General features: G+C 40.1%; 1 pseudogene; it reads right to left on the reverse strand.

The window, feature by feature from the left end:
- LOC129640038 (sodium/potassium-transporting ATPase subunit beta-3-like) overlaps positions 1 to 3,776 on the reverse strand; it is a 35,253-nt pseudogene extending 31,477 nt beyond the window's left edge.
- Positions 3,777 to 16,691: the final 12,915 nt, after the last annotated feature.

Genomic DNA, 16,691 nt, shown 5'->3' on the forward strand with positions numbered 1-16,691 from the left:
CAATACTTTCTGAATAAAATCTGTTCTAACACTTTAACTACTGTTAACTAAATACAGCTCTGGTTTTAACAACAGTAGCCAAAAAAGGGAAACAACTCAAATGCCTACCAGTGTATGACTATCTTACAGTGGAATCTTATGCATGTGTGCTAAGTTGATTCAGTCGTGTCCAACTCTTTGTGACCCCATGGACTGTAGTCCTCTAGGCTCCTTTGTCCATGGGATTCTCCACGCAAGAATACTGGAGTGGGTTGCCATGCCATCCTCCAGGGGATCATCCCGATCCAGGAATCAAACTCGTGTCTCCTGTAGCTCCTGTGTTGCAGGCAGATTCTTTTACCTCTGAGCCACCATGGAGGCCCCATAGTGGAATATTATTCAGCCTTAAAAAGAACTGAAAATCTGATACATGCCAAATGAAAGAAGACGCACACACACACCCCAAATACTGTATGAGTCCACTTCCATGAGGCACCTGGAGTATTCAAATTCATAGACAAAAAGTAGAACAGTGATTGCCAAGGCTGACGGAAACAGGAAATTATTGTTTAATGAGCACAGAACAAGATGAAAAGAGTTCTGGAGATGGATGGTGATGATGGTTGTACAATAATCTGAAGGTACTAGATACCACTAAACTGCACTTTAAAAGGATTATAATGGTAAATATTATGTGTATTTTACAAATAAATAATACAGTCCATTGTAATAGAAATTGTGCAATACACTGGAGAGTATCAAGCTCCAGCCCCTAGGGAGATTAGAGCACTCAGAGCCCTGGCAGCTTCAGAACACACAGGAAAAGCTTTACAGTGATTCAAGGCTTCAGTATTTATCTCTGTTAACCCAGCCCACACTCAAGTATAAGGATTACTCATTCACATGCATGAAAACTGGGAGGCGTGGCTCATTAGTGCCATCTTTTTTTTCACTGTATATATATTATCTTTACCATTGAGCCACCAGAGAAGCCCACCTCTATCCAGAGTCACTATCAAATCTTGTTTTATTTTGAAAATGGTTAACCTAAGTAAGTAGTTCTTTCTCACATTCATGGCCCTTTAATATGTCTTCTTCCTAGGTTCTATGTACTGGACTAGTGGATATATGGGGCTTCCCTGGTGGCTCAGTGGTAAAGAATCCACCTGCAATGCAGGAGACTCAGGTTTGATCCCTGAGTCAGGAAGATCCCCTGGAGAAGGAAATGGCAACCCACTCCAGTATTCTTGCCTGGAGAATTCCATGGACAGAGGAGCTTGGTGGGCTACAGTCCACAGGGCCGAAAAGAGTTGGACATGACTTAGTGACTAAACAACAACAGTGGATATATGGTGCTTCACTTCTACAGACATCATAAGCCAGAGGGGAAGAGGATGGGTAAATGTGAAAGGGATTAAGAGGTACAAACGTATAGCTATAAAATAAATAAATTACTTGAGTATAGTGTACACATTGGAGGAGGAAATGGCAACCCACTCCAGTATTCTTGCCTGGAGAATCCCATGGACAGAGCAGCCTGTTGGGCTACAGTCCATGGGGTCACCAAGAGTCAGACATGACTGAGTGACTAAAACAACAACAACAATGTGCACATAGAGAATATAGTCAATAATATTGGTATAAGTTTGTATGGTGACCGACAATAACTGGACTTATGGTGGTGATCACGTCATAATGTATAAACTATTGAATCACTATGCTGTGGTACACCTGAAACTAATATAACATTATACATTAATAACTCAACTTTTATAGAAAACATAGGTTTGCTTTTTTTTAAATTTTATTTTATTTAACTTTACAATATTGTATTGGTTTTGCCATATATCAAAATGAATCTGCCACAGGTATACATGTGTTCCCCATCCTGAACCCTCCTCCCTCCTCCCTCCTCCCTCCCCATACTATCCCTCTGGGTTGTCCCAGTGCACCAGCCCCAAGCATCCAGTATCGTGCATCGAACCTGGACTGGTGACTCCTTTCATATATGATATTATACATATTTCAATGCCATTCTCCCAAATCATCCCACCCTCTCCCTCTCCCACAGAGTCCAAAAGACGGTTCTATACATCTGTGTCTCTTTTGCTGTCTCGCATACAGGGTTATTGTTACCATCTTTCTAAATTCCATATATATGCATCAGTATTTTGAAAATAACCTAGACTGGAAGAAACAATCATATCAAGTTCATAGAAGGAGATGAAATACAGAATCAAAATGATGATCTTTTTATAGTTGCTCTCGTCTCAGGGCTCATTTTTAAATAGGCTCTTCATAATTTATATTTTTTATTAGAGTCCACAATCTGCTAAGTAAAAGCAGCAATAAGATATTTCATAAAGTATCATACAATTTACATCTTATGAACCTATTTTCATAAAAAATTAAGTGCATATTCATATTGGCTAACCTAAAAATGATATGACTCATCTATGCTCTAAAATAATATATAAGAGATTTAGTTCCATCACTAAAAATGATCCCCTCACTACATTTTTTACATATTTTACAGCATAAAGGTTGTGCTCTTAATAAAAAAGATTCACAGACTAATTTAGAATGTAAAAAATAATTTTATAAAAAGCCCAAGAAAATCTTTCAAGTCCACTTTTATTCTCCTTTTTCCTCTTCACATACAAAACTTCTCCACACACTGCATTTCTTGCAACTATGAAGTCATTTGATGTTGGTCAGGTACCATTTTCTCTCCTAAAACTTTGCTGACATCAAAATATGACAGTTAACCAGTGTTAAATCTATAAAATATTTATATAGGGCAGCACATTAAGCTTTAGATGTTTGGCAATTAAACCACATAAAAATTGGACAAGACCCCCATTCTATATATTCAGAATCAGGTGTTCACAGTCCCTATCGGCTGCCTGTATAAAGCTCAACAGGCAACAGAGGCAACTGGCAGTTACTTTGAAAGACATAGAACACTATGATCTGGAAGCACATTATGAAGTGACCACAGTGTCATGTAGCACCCCCGCCTTTGTCCCAGGTGATCTCATAATTCTAGAATGGCAGGTCCAGCTGATACAAAATAAAGACAGACAACACAACATTTAGTCTGTGGAGACACCCTAACTCATCACTAGGCACGCACTGATTCTGAACACAATTCGTCCTGAAAAATTGTCAAGAACACCCTGATGTTTTAGATTGAGTAAAATCCATCTGCCTTGCACTTCACTGTAACTTTTTTGACAGTACTCCATGGGTCAAAGGTAATCTAGATGGCAACTAATGATTGTAGATGCCTCATATGCAGTTTTTTTCTCATAATATGGAAAATATTTTAATTCCATCGGGAAGATAAGTTAATACAGTTGCTATGTTTTCATCCTTCAAAATATATTCTATAGTTGATTCTCTTTGAAGCTTTAATCCAATTACTCTGCTCATTTTCACATGAATACAAGGGTTTCCTCTGATATAGCCAAACTCAGGATCATCCACAGCACTGCATGCTTGAAGTAAGGCAATAAGAAACATGACATACAACATAAATTGGACTTCTCTGTTCAAAAGGCACTTCATCAGGGCAAACTGTGAGATTCTTTCATTTTTCCAAGTCATATGGCTTTAGGTCTTCAATGTACCCTTTATAGGAGTCTGGATCAGACAAACTAAATGAATATTCCAACACAGTCACTAATTTTGGGAAAAAATGGAAGTCCTGGACTATCTGGTCATGGTATTTTGGAAACTCATGGTTCAGATTCTGCAACAGCCCACATTGTGAATGAGAAACGTGCAGCCAGGAACCCATGGGTAAAAAAAGAGCAAGATCAAACCTTTTTAAAGGGTCTTTTCACTGTTCAAATACAAGAGCATTTTCGTGTATGATGTACTTGTATGACTAACTCACTACTGTACATTCAGGCAAATCACATACTTAAGACTCCTCTGACTGGTTGGGGTGGCAGTGTGAGTCACAAGCCGGCTGCAGTAGTGGAAATTTTCTCTTCCTGGGAGTGGGGCAGGGTCTGGCTTCCTTGAACTGCTTAGTGCCTCCACCAGGACCTCTCAGGACAAAGGCGGGCTGTGTACAAAGGAAGCCCATGGTGCTCCGGTCACAGGCTCCGGGCTCCAGGAAAGGGTTCCCCAGCTTCCCGGCGCCACTCAGGAAGGGAGGCTCAGGTTCACTGGAGCTGTCTTAGAGGCTGCCTACTGCAACATCATTTGCTCATCTCTTTATATTTTGGTTCCTGAGAATGCTTTCATATATCATGAGAATTAGCCCTAAATAATTTCCAAGTATTTAACCATTTCAGACAAGCTTTGCTGGGATGTTGTTGTTTGTCATAGACTGCTTTAAATTTTTCAGTAATAGAATCCTTTAAAAGTAATACAGCTGGGCTTCCCTGGTGGCTCAGTGGTAAAGAATCCACCTGCCAATGAAGGAGTTATGGGTTCCATCTCTAGTTCCAGGAAGATCTCACATGCCTCTGAGCAACTAAGCCCATGCACCACAACTACTGGGCCTATTCTCTGGAGCCCAGGAACCACAACTATGGAAGCTGGAGCACCCTAGAGACTGTGGGAGAAGGCTCTGCAGTAAGAAGAGAAGCCGCCGCAGTGAGAAGCCCATGCACCGCAACTAAAGTAGCCCCCTCTTTCTACAGCTAGAGAAAGCCTGCACGCAGCAATGAAGATCCACTGCAACCAAAATAAACAAATGCAATTATTTCTTAATTAAATAAATAAATAATTTTTAAAGTAATACAGTTCACTATAAAAAATAACAGAAAAGCATTATCCTGGCCACCATTGGTTGCCCAGCGAGATTAGAGTATTCAGAGCTTGTAGCGTTGGGACACAGTGAGAAAGCTTTAGAGTAATTCCAGGTTTCTGGAATTACTGGTTTACTGAGCAGGCATTTATAAGACAGTTTCCTTGATTTACTTAACCTCTCCTAATTTCCCATAGCCTGGTCTGAATTAAGGGTTGAATAAGAAGTAGCTTGACAAAGAGCTCTTAAGATCAACGGAAATCTTGAGAGCCTGGGGCTTAATCCTTCAGCTACAGGGCTCCCCACATGGTGAAATTACAATGCTATACGAACTGTTCTGTGGACCAGTGACTGGTCCCCTCACACTTCAGGAGAGTGGAATAGTGTCCGCCACTCTCCAAGTCTGTGGCCCCAGTCATGGGCCTGGGCACACTGCACACTGTGTCGCCTTGGTTGTGACCCCAGGCCACGTATCTCCACAGTCCTCTCAGCTCGCGGTGATTTTCCAGGTACTCATAAAAGGTAAATGTCACTTTTGTTTATTATTATTCTCATCAGTAGTTCTCCAGCTGTGATCCCCAGACCAGCAGCGTCAGCATCACCTAGGAACTTGTTATAATATTCTTGGCCCTCAACCAGAGTTGAGTGTTTATACAAGCTACAGATGACACAAGGTAGTTTGAGAACCACTGCTCTAAATCTAGAAATGACTGCTAAAGTTGTATATGTTATCACCTCTCTGAACCTCAGTCTTCTCAGTGGATATGACAAAATCCCCCACTTTACCACAGTGGTGTGAGGAATAAAAGGGAAATCCTTTGCAAATGGTATCTGTTGACACTTCTGTGTTTTAAGACAAATTACCTCCTGGAGCTGGGAAAATAATAGAAAATCCTTATACTATTTCCTTTTTAAAAATGCTGTAACTGTCCTAAAAAAATACAGTCTTTAAAAAATGTGCTTTCTTTTCCTCCTGACTTTATCTTCCAGGAGACTATAATAGTGAGAAGATCTATTTTTAAATGTCTGGCACACAATAGGACTTCAACAAACATTAGTCCTGGCCTGCCCTGCTTTCTCTCTCACATAAAACTAACATAGAATAAGCTATATTGACATACACTACATAGAATATAGATATCAGAGACAGCATCCGGAAATGTAAGCAATAGGTAAAGTATACATAAACTTGCATAATGTATGAAACTTTGGTGTAAGTGTCTTCATTGTAGGAGGAGTCCTAAGAGAAGAAAATACTCCCACCATTTCCTTTTATTCCTGGTGGTTACTTGGCCATATTAGTTTAGCTAAAGTTTAACACTGGAGAGGAAGCATTTCTGCCTGATCAGTGTGGCTAGAGGTTTCACTTGAGCCATAGGCTTAATACAAACATTGCCATCTTGCCTAGAACATTGTCTATAACATACCACCCACTCAGTACATTAGAATGAATGAATGAATGAATGAATGAATGACAGTGACTTGAGCTCAGTCTCTGGATGATCACCCATCTCTTCATACAGAGGGCTGCAATCATGACCTCTGGTAAATGGAAAGAAGCGGGAGTTTTTTAATATTATTATTTTTTTTATTTTTGGCCTCTTGACATGTGGCATCTTAATTTTCAGACCAGGGATTGAACCCATACCCCCTTCAGATGAAGCATAGAAATCTTAACCACTGGACCACCAGGGAAGCCCATGAAGCAGGTTTTGACGACCTCTGTGTATCAGGCTTTGTTCTAGGTGTTCGAGATACATTAGTGAACAAAACAAAATGTTTTCCCTCTATGCAGCTTACATACTAAATTCTAAAGGTGTAGAGGATGAAGCAGACAATATACACCATAATGTCAGGTAATGATAAGTGCTATGAATGTGTATGTGGTTATGAGGCTTAGCAAATAGAATTATCATTCTGTCAGCAGCTTAGAGAAATGACTGATGCCAGTTCTGAGGTATTTAATGTACAATGTAAGTCTAGAATATCTTGTCATATCATTTAGCAAAGAAAGTGAAAGTGAAAGGGAAGTTGCTCAGTTGTGTCCGACTCTTTGCGACCCCATGGACTGTAGCCTATCAGGGTCCTCTGTCCATGGGATTCTCCAGGCAAGAATACTGGAATGGGTTGCCATTTCCTTCTCCAGGGAATCTTCCCAACCCAGGGATCGAACCCGGGTCTCCTGCATTGCAGGCCGGCACTTTAGCCTCTGAGCCACCAGGGAAGCCCATCGTTTAGTGAAGAAGCTGTCAAAGATTACTGGGGAAAAAATAAAAGAATACAGAGGTCATGTCAAAAGGACACAAGATATAACCTGACAAGTCTTCCACTGCCTAAGATAGAGCTTGAGCATAGAAAAAGACCATAAGAGGGACTTCTCTGGTGGTCCAGTGGCTAAGACTCCACACTCCTTATGCAAGGGACCTGGGTTTGGTCTTTGGTCAAGGAACTAGATCCCATATGCTGCAACTAAAGATTTCACACCCTGCATGCCACAACTAAGACCCAGCACAGTCAAATAAATAAATATTTTTAAAAGACTGTAAGAGATTGAAACATATTGAATATATTTTCTAAACTGTCAAGACACTTCTCAGAAAAAAAGATATAAATGACTTAAATATATGAAAGAATATTCAACCTCACTCATAATAAGAAAAGTATAAATTAAAACAAAAATGAGATATAATCTCTCACTTATCAGATTGGCAAAAAGTCAAAGGTTTGACCACATAGTATTTGGTGATGCTGTGAACAGGAACTCCCATGCTTTGATCATGGGAATGTAAAATAGTACCACCCCAGTGGAGGAAAGAAAGTGAAAGAAAGTGAAGTCGCTCAGTTGTATTCAACTTTTTGCGACCCCATGGACTGTAGCCTATGAGGGTCCTCTGTCCATGGGATTCTCCAGGCAAGAATACTGGAGTGGGTTGCCATTTCCTTCTCCAGGGGATCTTCCCAACCCAGGGATCAAACCTGGGTCTCCTGCATTGCAGGCGGGCGCTTTATCGTCTGAGCCACCAGGGAAGCCCAGTGGAGGGGAAGTTGTCAAATCTTGCAAAATTACATATGGCATTTTCCCCTTTACCCAGTAATCCCACTTCAAGGAATGTATCCCAAGGATACACTGGCAAAAATACAATAAGGAACATGAAGTAGACTATTCACTGCAGTTCTATATATAATGGCAGAAAGTTACCCAAAAAATTCATCAATAAAGGACTGAGAGTATTATGAAGCTGTAAAAAGAATGATGAATATATACTCTATATTCTACTTTGGAATGACTCCTTGGTATATTGTTAAGGTGGAAAAAAAATAGGTGGAGAAAAGCAAATATTACTATAATATGCTACCATTTATCTAAAAAGGAAGAGAGGGATAAGTACTGTCGTCTAAAAAAAGATGTACAACTTGAGAGTTGTGAGTTAAGTTTTATTTGGGGCAAAATGAGGACTGCAGCCTGGGAGGCAGCATCTCAGATAGCTCCGAGAGACTGCTCCAAAGCAGCAGTGGGGGAAAGTCAATATATAAGGTTTTGGTGAAGAGGGAGTTCAGTACCATGAAGTATTCATTTTACAAAAGGATTTTTGTTAGTCATGAGGGTCTGATGGCACCATGAAGGGATTTAGTGCTTCTCTAGATATGAGGAGATGTAAGGATTGAGATCATAAAATCTGTTCCTAAAAACATCCAACTATCTAAAGACCTGTCCCACCAGATTCCCTGGAGCACAGAGTGCCTCACTCCACCCTGAACTCCCTCAGGGATTGTTGAAGGTCAACAGCTACAGCAGCACGGGGCTCAATCTCTGTAGAGGCAGATGGCAAATGCCTTTGTTGCTCAGTCATTGGCAATGCTCTTCAGTTCAGTCAGTTCAGTTGCTCAGTCATGTCCGACTCTTTGCAATCCCATGAACCGCAGCATGCCAGGCCTCCCTGTCCATCACCAACTCCTGGAGTCCACCCAAACCCATGTCCATTGAGTCGGTGATGCCATCCAACCATCTCATCCTCTGTCGTCCCCTTCTCCTCCTGCCCTCAATCTTTCCCAGCATCAGGGTCTTTTCAAATGAGTCAGCTCTCTGCATCAGGTGGCCAAAGTATTGGAGTTTCAGCTTCAGCATCAGTCCTTCCAATGAACACTCAGGACTGATCTCTTTTAGGATGGACTGGTTGGATCTCCTTGCAGTCCAAGGGACTCTCAAGGGTCTTCTCCAACACCACAGTTCAAAAGCATCAATTCTTCGGCACTCAGCTTTCTTCATAGTCCAACTCTCACATCCATACATGACCAGAGGAAAAACCATAGCCTTGACTAGATGGACCTTTGTTGGCAAAATAATGTCTCTGCTTTTGAATATGCTATCTAGGTTGGTCATAACTTTCCTTCCAAGGAGTAAGCGTCTTTTAATTTCATGGCTGCAATCACCATCTGCAGTGATTTGGGAGCCCAACAAAATAAAGTCTGACTGTTTCCCCTGTTTCCCCATCTATTTGCCATGAAGTGACGGGACCAGATGCCATGATCTTCATTTTCTGAATGTTGAGCTTTAAGCCAACTTTTTCACTCTCCTCTTTCACTTTCATCAAGAGGCTTTTTAGCTCCTCTTCACTTTCTGCCATAAGGGTGGTGTTATCTGCATATCTGAGGTTATTGATATTTATCCCAGCAATCTTGATTCCAGCTTGTGCTTCTTGCAGCGCAGCGTTTCTCATGATGTACCCTGCATATAAGTTAAATAAGCAGGGTGACAATATACAGCCTTGACGTACTCCTTTTCCTATTTGGAACCCGTCTGTTGTTCCACGTCCAGTTCTAACTGTTGCTTCCTGACCTGCATACAGGTTTCTCAAGAGGCAGGTCAGGTGGTCTGCTATTCCCATCTCTTTAAGAATTTTCCACAGTTTATTGTGATCCACACAGTCAAAGGCTTTGGCAATGCTCTTGGTAAGTGCCAATTTGTGGTTGACAGTAAGTAGACGACAGAGATAGACAATGATAGATAGATAGATTCCTGACATTAAATTAAAATGATGGGCAGACTTCTCATCCAATTTCATCTGGTTCTCCCATTGCTCCCATCTTGGGCCCCTGGAGTTCAGGCTATGGGATTGGCAGCAGCAAAGTATCCCAGCCTTGCTAAGACCCCTAGGCACCCAGCCATACATCTTCCCCATTGAAGCCACCACCTAGATTTCTAAGAGGGTCAGTTTAGCTGAAGAGGCAATAAGGAAAGAGGCCAAGAGGAGATTCACAGATTATAGCCAAACCTGTCCCTTCCAACATTGAAACTAAGCCAAAAACAAAAGGCAACAAGAAAATGTGCAAGCAAGAGGCAAAGGAGGAGAAAAATGGAAATCTACTAGGACTGGGGTGGTTAACCAAGACACTAAAGACTGCAGGAAAGAAAAAACAACAAAAAAAGGAGAGCATGGCCTCTGATGCAGCAGGATGTAAAGAAGTCAAGTCAGTCTGGCATACTTAAACCGAGTCTTATCGGTGGTCCCAGCACCTTCTTCCTTCAACAATATGGAGGAAAGGTTGTTTTTTTTTTTCTTTAATCACCTATTTAGAATATGTAAATGTTTGGTAGTTCCAGAAACATATTTTTAATATAAATTTATTTATTTTAATTGAAGAAGGAAGAAATTCCACTTCATCTTATTTAAAAAGTGTGTTTATATAAGTATAAATGCTTCTTTTTGGAGGTGAAGTCATGAACTGGCTGTTTGTTTTTCTGTAAAGCCATAAATTAGTGAGATATTGAATTAAAGGAAGCTTTGACTGCCTGTGTGTCAGCTTAGCATTCCATAGACTGAAGGCAAGGGTAGTGTTTACATCCTGTTACACAAAGTCTATCTAAATGGTAATTTAGAGCCACAATCAGGCAGTTAACTTTGTCATAAATAATTAAAACCATTTATTTATGTTGTTTCATCAATTATCATATCAGAAAGCAAAGAAAGCTGTCAAAGACAATTTGGATAATGTCAAAAGCATTCAGAAACTAACTTGAAAAGGGCCACAATGCCAATTAGAATATCATTAAGAATAAAAACTGCAATCACCTCATGAATTGAAACACATCAAAAATGTTAAAAACCAATGAGTTGATAACGATTCCAAAAAATATATCCATTGGTCACCTTTACAGGATGATGCTAAGGGAATCCAAGCTGCCCCTCAGAGTGACAAAATAGTTTTCGAGAGGAATTTTTCCTTTATAGACATATCCCAACTGGTAAATGAAGAATTATAGAACTGGAACATCACCATCTTATAAACCCCTAATGAAATAATGAATGTGGGTAATGATTATCAATGGCCACTAATATCCTAGAAAAGAGACTCAGCAAGATATTCTGCACCTCGTGATAGAAACATACACAAAATTTATGAAATATTCCTGCTCCCCCAAAAATCAATCTTGAATCAGATCAAAGCTCTAGGTCTACCAGCTTACAGGAAGTATAAGGAACAAAAGAATATGCTAATCAACATTTCAGAGATATGATCCGCAAAATCCAAAATGTGAGAAACTTTACAGGATAAACGACCTTTTTCTTCAACAAATAAATTGAAATGATAATTTAAAAATAAAAACAGAGACAGGGAACCAATGAATTGAGAGACCTATGAGACATCAACGAAATACAACATATGGAGCTTATTTGATTCCTGTTTCAAACAAACTATAAAAGAAAAATTAGTCATTCAGGAAAATCGGAATACTAAATGGAAATATCATAATATTAAGAAATATTGTTAATTGTTTTATGTTACTCATATCCAATTTTTTCTTTAAAGTCTATACTGTTTGGATGGATTAAATATGATTGACTATAAATTGATAATTATTGAAGTTGGTTGATGAGAATATGGTAATCCATTACTATCTACCTTTATGTATATATGTTTGAAAAGATCCATAAGAAAAAATAAGAAGCATACATCTATAGTGTCCCTACTATAAATAAATTCATGTCCTTACTAAGAGTTGAACTCATCCTGAACATAATAGCACCATTGCTCTAGTTTGGTAGAAATGCAATAACAAGATCAGAAAAAGAAGTATAATTAAATGAATTATGAAGGTCAAGCACAGTAAAAAAAAAAAAAAAAAAAACATAAGCTAAACCCTTTGGCCATCCATAGGCACTAAAGATATTAACACGATAAAAGGAATACTAGAACTTTTTGGGCTTCCCTGGTAGCTCAGATGGTAAGGAATCTGTCTGCAATGCAGGAGACCTGGGCTTGCTCCCTGGGTGGGGAAGATCCCCTGGAGAAGGGAATGGCTCCTCACTCCAGTATTCTTGCCTGGAGAATTCCATGGACAGAGGAGCCTGTTGGGCTACAGCTGTGGTGTTGGAGAAAACTCTTGAGAGTCCCTTGGACTGCAGGGAGATCAAACCACTCAATCCTAAAGGAAATAAACCCTGAATATTCATTGGAAGGACTGATGCTGAAGCTGAAGCTCCAATAAATTGGCCACCTGATGCCGACTCCTTGGAATAGACCCTGATGCTGGGAAAGATTGAAAGCAGGAGGAGAAGGGGACAACAAAGGACGAGGTAGTTGGATGGCCCCACTGACTCAATGGACATAAGTTTGAGCAACTTCCAGGAGATGGTGAAAGACAGGGAAGCCTGGCATGCTGCAGTCCTGCAGTGGGGTCACAAAGAGTAGGACACAACTGAGTGACTGAACAACAACAGAACTTTTCAGATATTTTTGCAATTGTATTTGGAGATTTACCAGATGCAGTGGTAAGAGAATGATGACAGCAAGTTAATTCTTCTAAAAACCAAATTTGATCATCTGTAGTCTCTACCATCACCCCTAGTCGCCTCCTCTGCCTTTCTTCTCTCAATAACAGCTGCCGTTGTCTCATCTTGAACCAGTCATTCAAGCCAAAAACCTGAGAATCATTGACTCCTTCTCCCTCATTCTCCACATCCAATTCTTTACCAAGAGCTGTTAATTTGCAAATAATTCTAAAATACTTCTACTTCTCTCCATCTCTACTTCTATAATCCTAGCAAATGCCACCGTAATTTCTCATCCACACTACTGCAATGGCCTCTCAATTCTTTTAGCCATCCCTCCACTCTTGCCCCCTCCAATCAATTCTCAGCAGTGCAGCTAGAATGTTTGCAAAATGTAAATCCTGTCAGGCTCATTTCCCTGCCTAAATCCCTTCTATGTCTTCCGCTGCGTCTTGAGATAAATACCAGAATCTTAAACATAGTATGGCTTCCCAGATGGCTCAGTGGTAAAGAATCTGCCTGCAATGCAGGAGACACAGGAAATGTGGGTTTGATCCCTGGGTCAGAAAGACCCCTGGAGGAGGGCATGGCAACCCACTCCAGTATTCTTGCTGGGAAAATCCCATGGACAGAGGAGCTTGGTGAGCTATAGTCCATAGGGTTGCAAAAAGTTGGACGTGACTGAGCACGCATGCAAACATAGTATATAAGGCCCTGCATAATCTGGTTCCTATTACCTCTCCAGCCTCATCTCCCACCATTTTACCTCCCACTCTCTGCAGTCCAGTCACAATGACTTTCTGTTCTTCAACTGCATCACACTCCATCTATGTCAAAGTCTTCATGCATATGGTTACCTCTGCCTGGAACTCTTGCTCACACCCTACTTTCTGACCCTATTCTTCTGGATAACTCTTATTTATCTTTCAGATGGCAACCTAATATCTCTTTCTAGAAGTCCTCTAATCCTAACTCCTCTGCTCCCAGATAAGGTAAACTACCCTTCCTAAGTGTTAGCGGAGTACTTCTCCCATCATAGCCCTTATCACATTGCATTACAAATATTTTTTAATTTAAATAAAGTTTAATATAATTTTCTCCCATTAGACTCTAAGCTCTATTAGGGAAATACTCAAGTATAACTTGTTCACTATTTTATTTCCAGCATTTAGAGCATTGAATGGTAAAATTTACTCAAAAAAATTGTTGAAAAAAAAGAAAAATATGTTCTTTGTTGTTTTGAGGGGTTCCCTGTTCTGAAAGTGACCCAACTGCTTTATTATTAATAATGAAGAGAATGGGGATATTGGTTTAAAAAACACCAGAAGTGCCTAAGTGTTACAATATTTTCATGTCCTGATGGTCCACCTATCCACAAGACTGTGAGGCGTTCTATCGATAAGGTCTATGCTAAGAGTAAGTTTACACATTATGAGTGTCTGCTGTTTAAGGCCAATTGTACTCTGCATCCATTCCTGTCCAGTATCTTAGAGACTTTGCTACATCCCTAATCTCTCTCTAATAGATCATAGTGCATGCCCAGCGAACCCACAAACTATAGCCCTCCAGGCTCCTCTGTCCATGGGATTATACTGGAAAAAATATTGGAGTGAGTTGCCATTTCCTTCTCCAGGATATCTTCCTGACCCAGGGATTGAACCCAGGTCTCCTGCGTCTCCTGCATTGGCAGGAAGATTTTACCACTGAGCCACCTGGGAAGCCCAATAAATCATAGTAGCATCTAAGAATGCTCTAGTATCACTCACCTTTGAAAGCTCTCCCTTGACCCATATTCTTCTCCACTCAATTTCTCAAAGTTCTTGAGAGCAAAATTTTTCTAAAGAATTATCTATTTTCATTGATTCCTCTTCATAATCTCCCATTCACTGTTCAGTGCACTCTGGAATGGCTCCTGTCTATATCACACCACTGAGCCTGCTCTTGTCAAGGGTACTGAAGACCTCTATGTTGCCAAATCCGATGGACATATCTCTGTTGTCTTCTTACTTGATGCCCTAAGAGCTGATGAAGCCCTTTTTGAAACAGTTACCTCTCTTGAATTCTGGGATATCACTGACTACTAATTTACCTCTTATCCCACTTGTCCTTATCAGTCTCCTTTGCTGGATTCTTCTATATGTTGGGGTTCCTCAGGGATCTTTTCTTGACCCTCTTCTTATGTCCCACTCTATATATTTTCCTTAAAAGTCATTCTCATGATACTGCTATTGCTAAGTCATTTCAGTCGTGTCTGACTCTGTGCGACCCCATAGACGGCAGCCCACCAGGCTCCCCCATCCCTGGGATTTTCCAGGCAAGAACACTGGAGTGGGTTGCCATTTCCTTCTCCAATGCATGAAAGTGAAAAGTGAAAGTGAAGTCGCTCAGTCGTGTCCAACTCTTAGCGACCCCATGGACTGCAACCTACCAGGCTCCTCTGTCCATGGGATTTTCCAAGCAAGAGTACTGGAGTGGGGTGCCATTGCCTTCTCCTTCTCATGATACTGGTGACTCCCAAAACCATAACTCCAGCCCAGTCCTCTCTGCTGAGCTTTAAATTCATATAGCTGACTGCCTACTGGACATCTCCACTTAATGTTCTCTGAGTACTTCAAATTCAAACATGTCTTATGGTAGAGTCATTATCTTCTTTCCAAATGTATGCTCCTTTCCAAATGTTACCTATCTCATGGGTACTACCATCCAATCACTTGCAGAAGCTAGAAAACCGAAGTAATTCTTGATTTATTCTTCTCCTTTATCCCTAATCAGCCACAAAACTATTTCTATAGCATTAATATCTTTTGACTCTCTCCAAATATCTTTTCCCCATCCCCAGAACCAGAAGCCATAAGAATTAAAAAATATTGTGGTACTCTCATTTCTACTATAATTCAATAGTATGAAACTCATTTGTATGTCAAAATTAAAATAGCTTCTGACAAAGACTCCCTCCTTGACCAAACTTTAATTAGGCTTCCCTGAGCTCTCTTCTCGACTAAGACTCAACCCCAGCCTACCTTTAGCAAAGAATCCTGTTAAGATAGTTTGCATGTCCTGGCTATTATAAACAGTGCTGTGATGAACATTGGGGTAAATACAATTATGTAAAGTTTAAAAATAAAATAAAATTAAAAAAAAAAAAGGTAGTTTGCAAAGAATATCCATACCCTTGATGTCTCCTCTTAGTAATTTTCTATCCAGTGACCCCCCTCACTGTGCTCATAGGGTATAAATTCCCAGTTGTCATTGTTGTATTTGGAGTTGAGATCAGTCTCTCTCTCTTACTGCAATAGTCTTTCCTCTCTTGCAATAATTTTGAATAAAGTCTTCCTTACCATTTTAACAAGTGTTAAAATAATTTCTAACATTCCTTCAAAATTTATTGATTGCAAGCTTAATAACTTCATCATAACTAATTTTTTTCTTTTTCTTGGTTCTCCTACATTGCTAGTGTCCTAAATATGTGCTTAGTCCGCGTACTAGGAAATTTAACACTATTCACTCCTACACTTAAATTCAGACTATCAACACTTAATTCCAAAGCAACATATTTCCTATGACATTGATTCATTTGTATTTGCTGTTTCTTCTACCTGGAATCCCTTGGTCTGTCCTGTGCATTTGATAGACTAGCTTCAGCTTTCCTTTAAATCTCTTCTTAGACATAATTCACTTTGGGATGACTTCTAACCCAATAATGTGCTAGAATTAACTTGCCCTGACTTTTAACAGCCTATTATGTTCAGTGACATCATTTGGTAGCTTGAAACTGGTGATAATGGAAGCATTTACACCATAAAAATCAGCATGCACTAACAAATCAGGGTATTTTCCCCCCAGAGAACTGATTGTTAAACATTAACCAGTACCTTTAACTGCCCTGCCTCCTCCAAATTTGGTTTTATGGCTCTGCTATGGGCTCTGATGATAACCATAATACCCATCACTATGCACTGCAGGTTACTTATCTGTGTCTCCCTCCAGGCTGAAATTTTCTTGATGGTAGATATACTATACATCTAGAATCTTATCCAGTATTTGGCTCACAGAAGTTACTAATCAGTATTATTCAGTTCAGTTCAGTTCAGTCACTCAATCGTGTCCGACTCTTTGCAATCCCATGAATCGCAGCACGCCAGACCTCCCTGTCCATCACCAACTCCCAGAGTTCA

The sequence above is a fragment of the Bubalus kerabau genome, chromosome X (assembly GCF_029407905.1).
Source record: "Bubalus kerabau isolate K-KA32 ecotype Philippines breed swamp buffalo chromosome X, PCC_UOA_SB_1v2, whole genome shotgun sequence".
Lineage (NCBI taxonomy): Eukaryota > Metazoa > Chordata > Mammalia > Artiodactyla > Bovidae > Bubalus > Bubalus kerabau.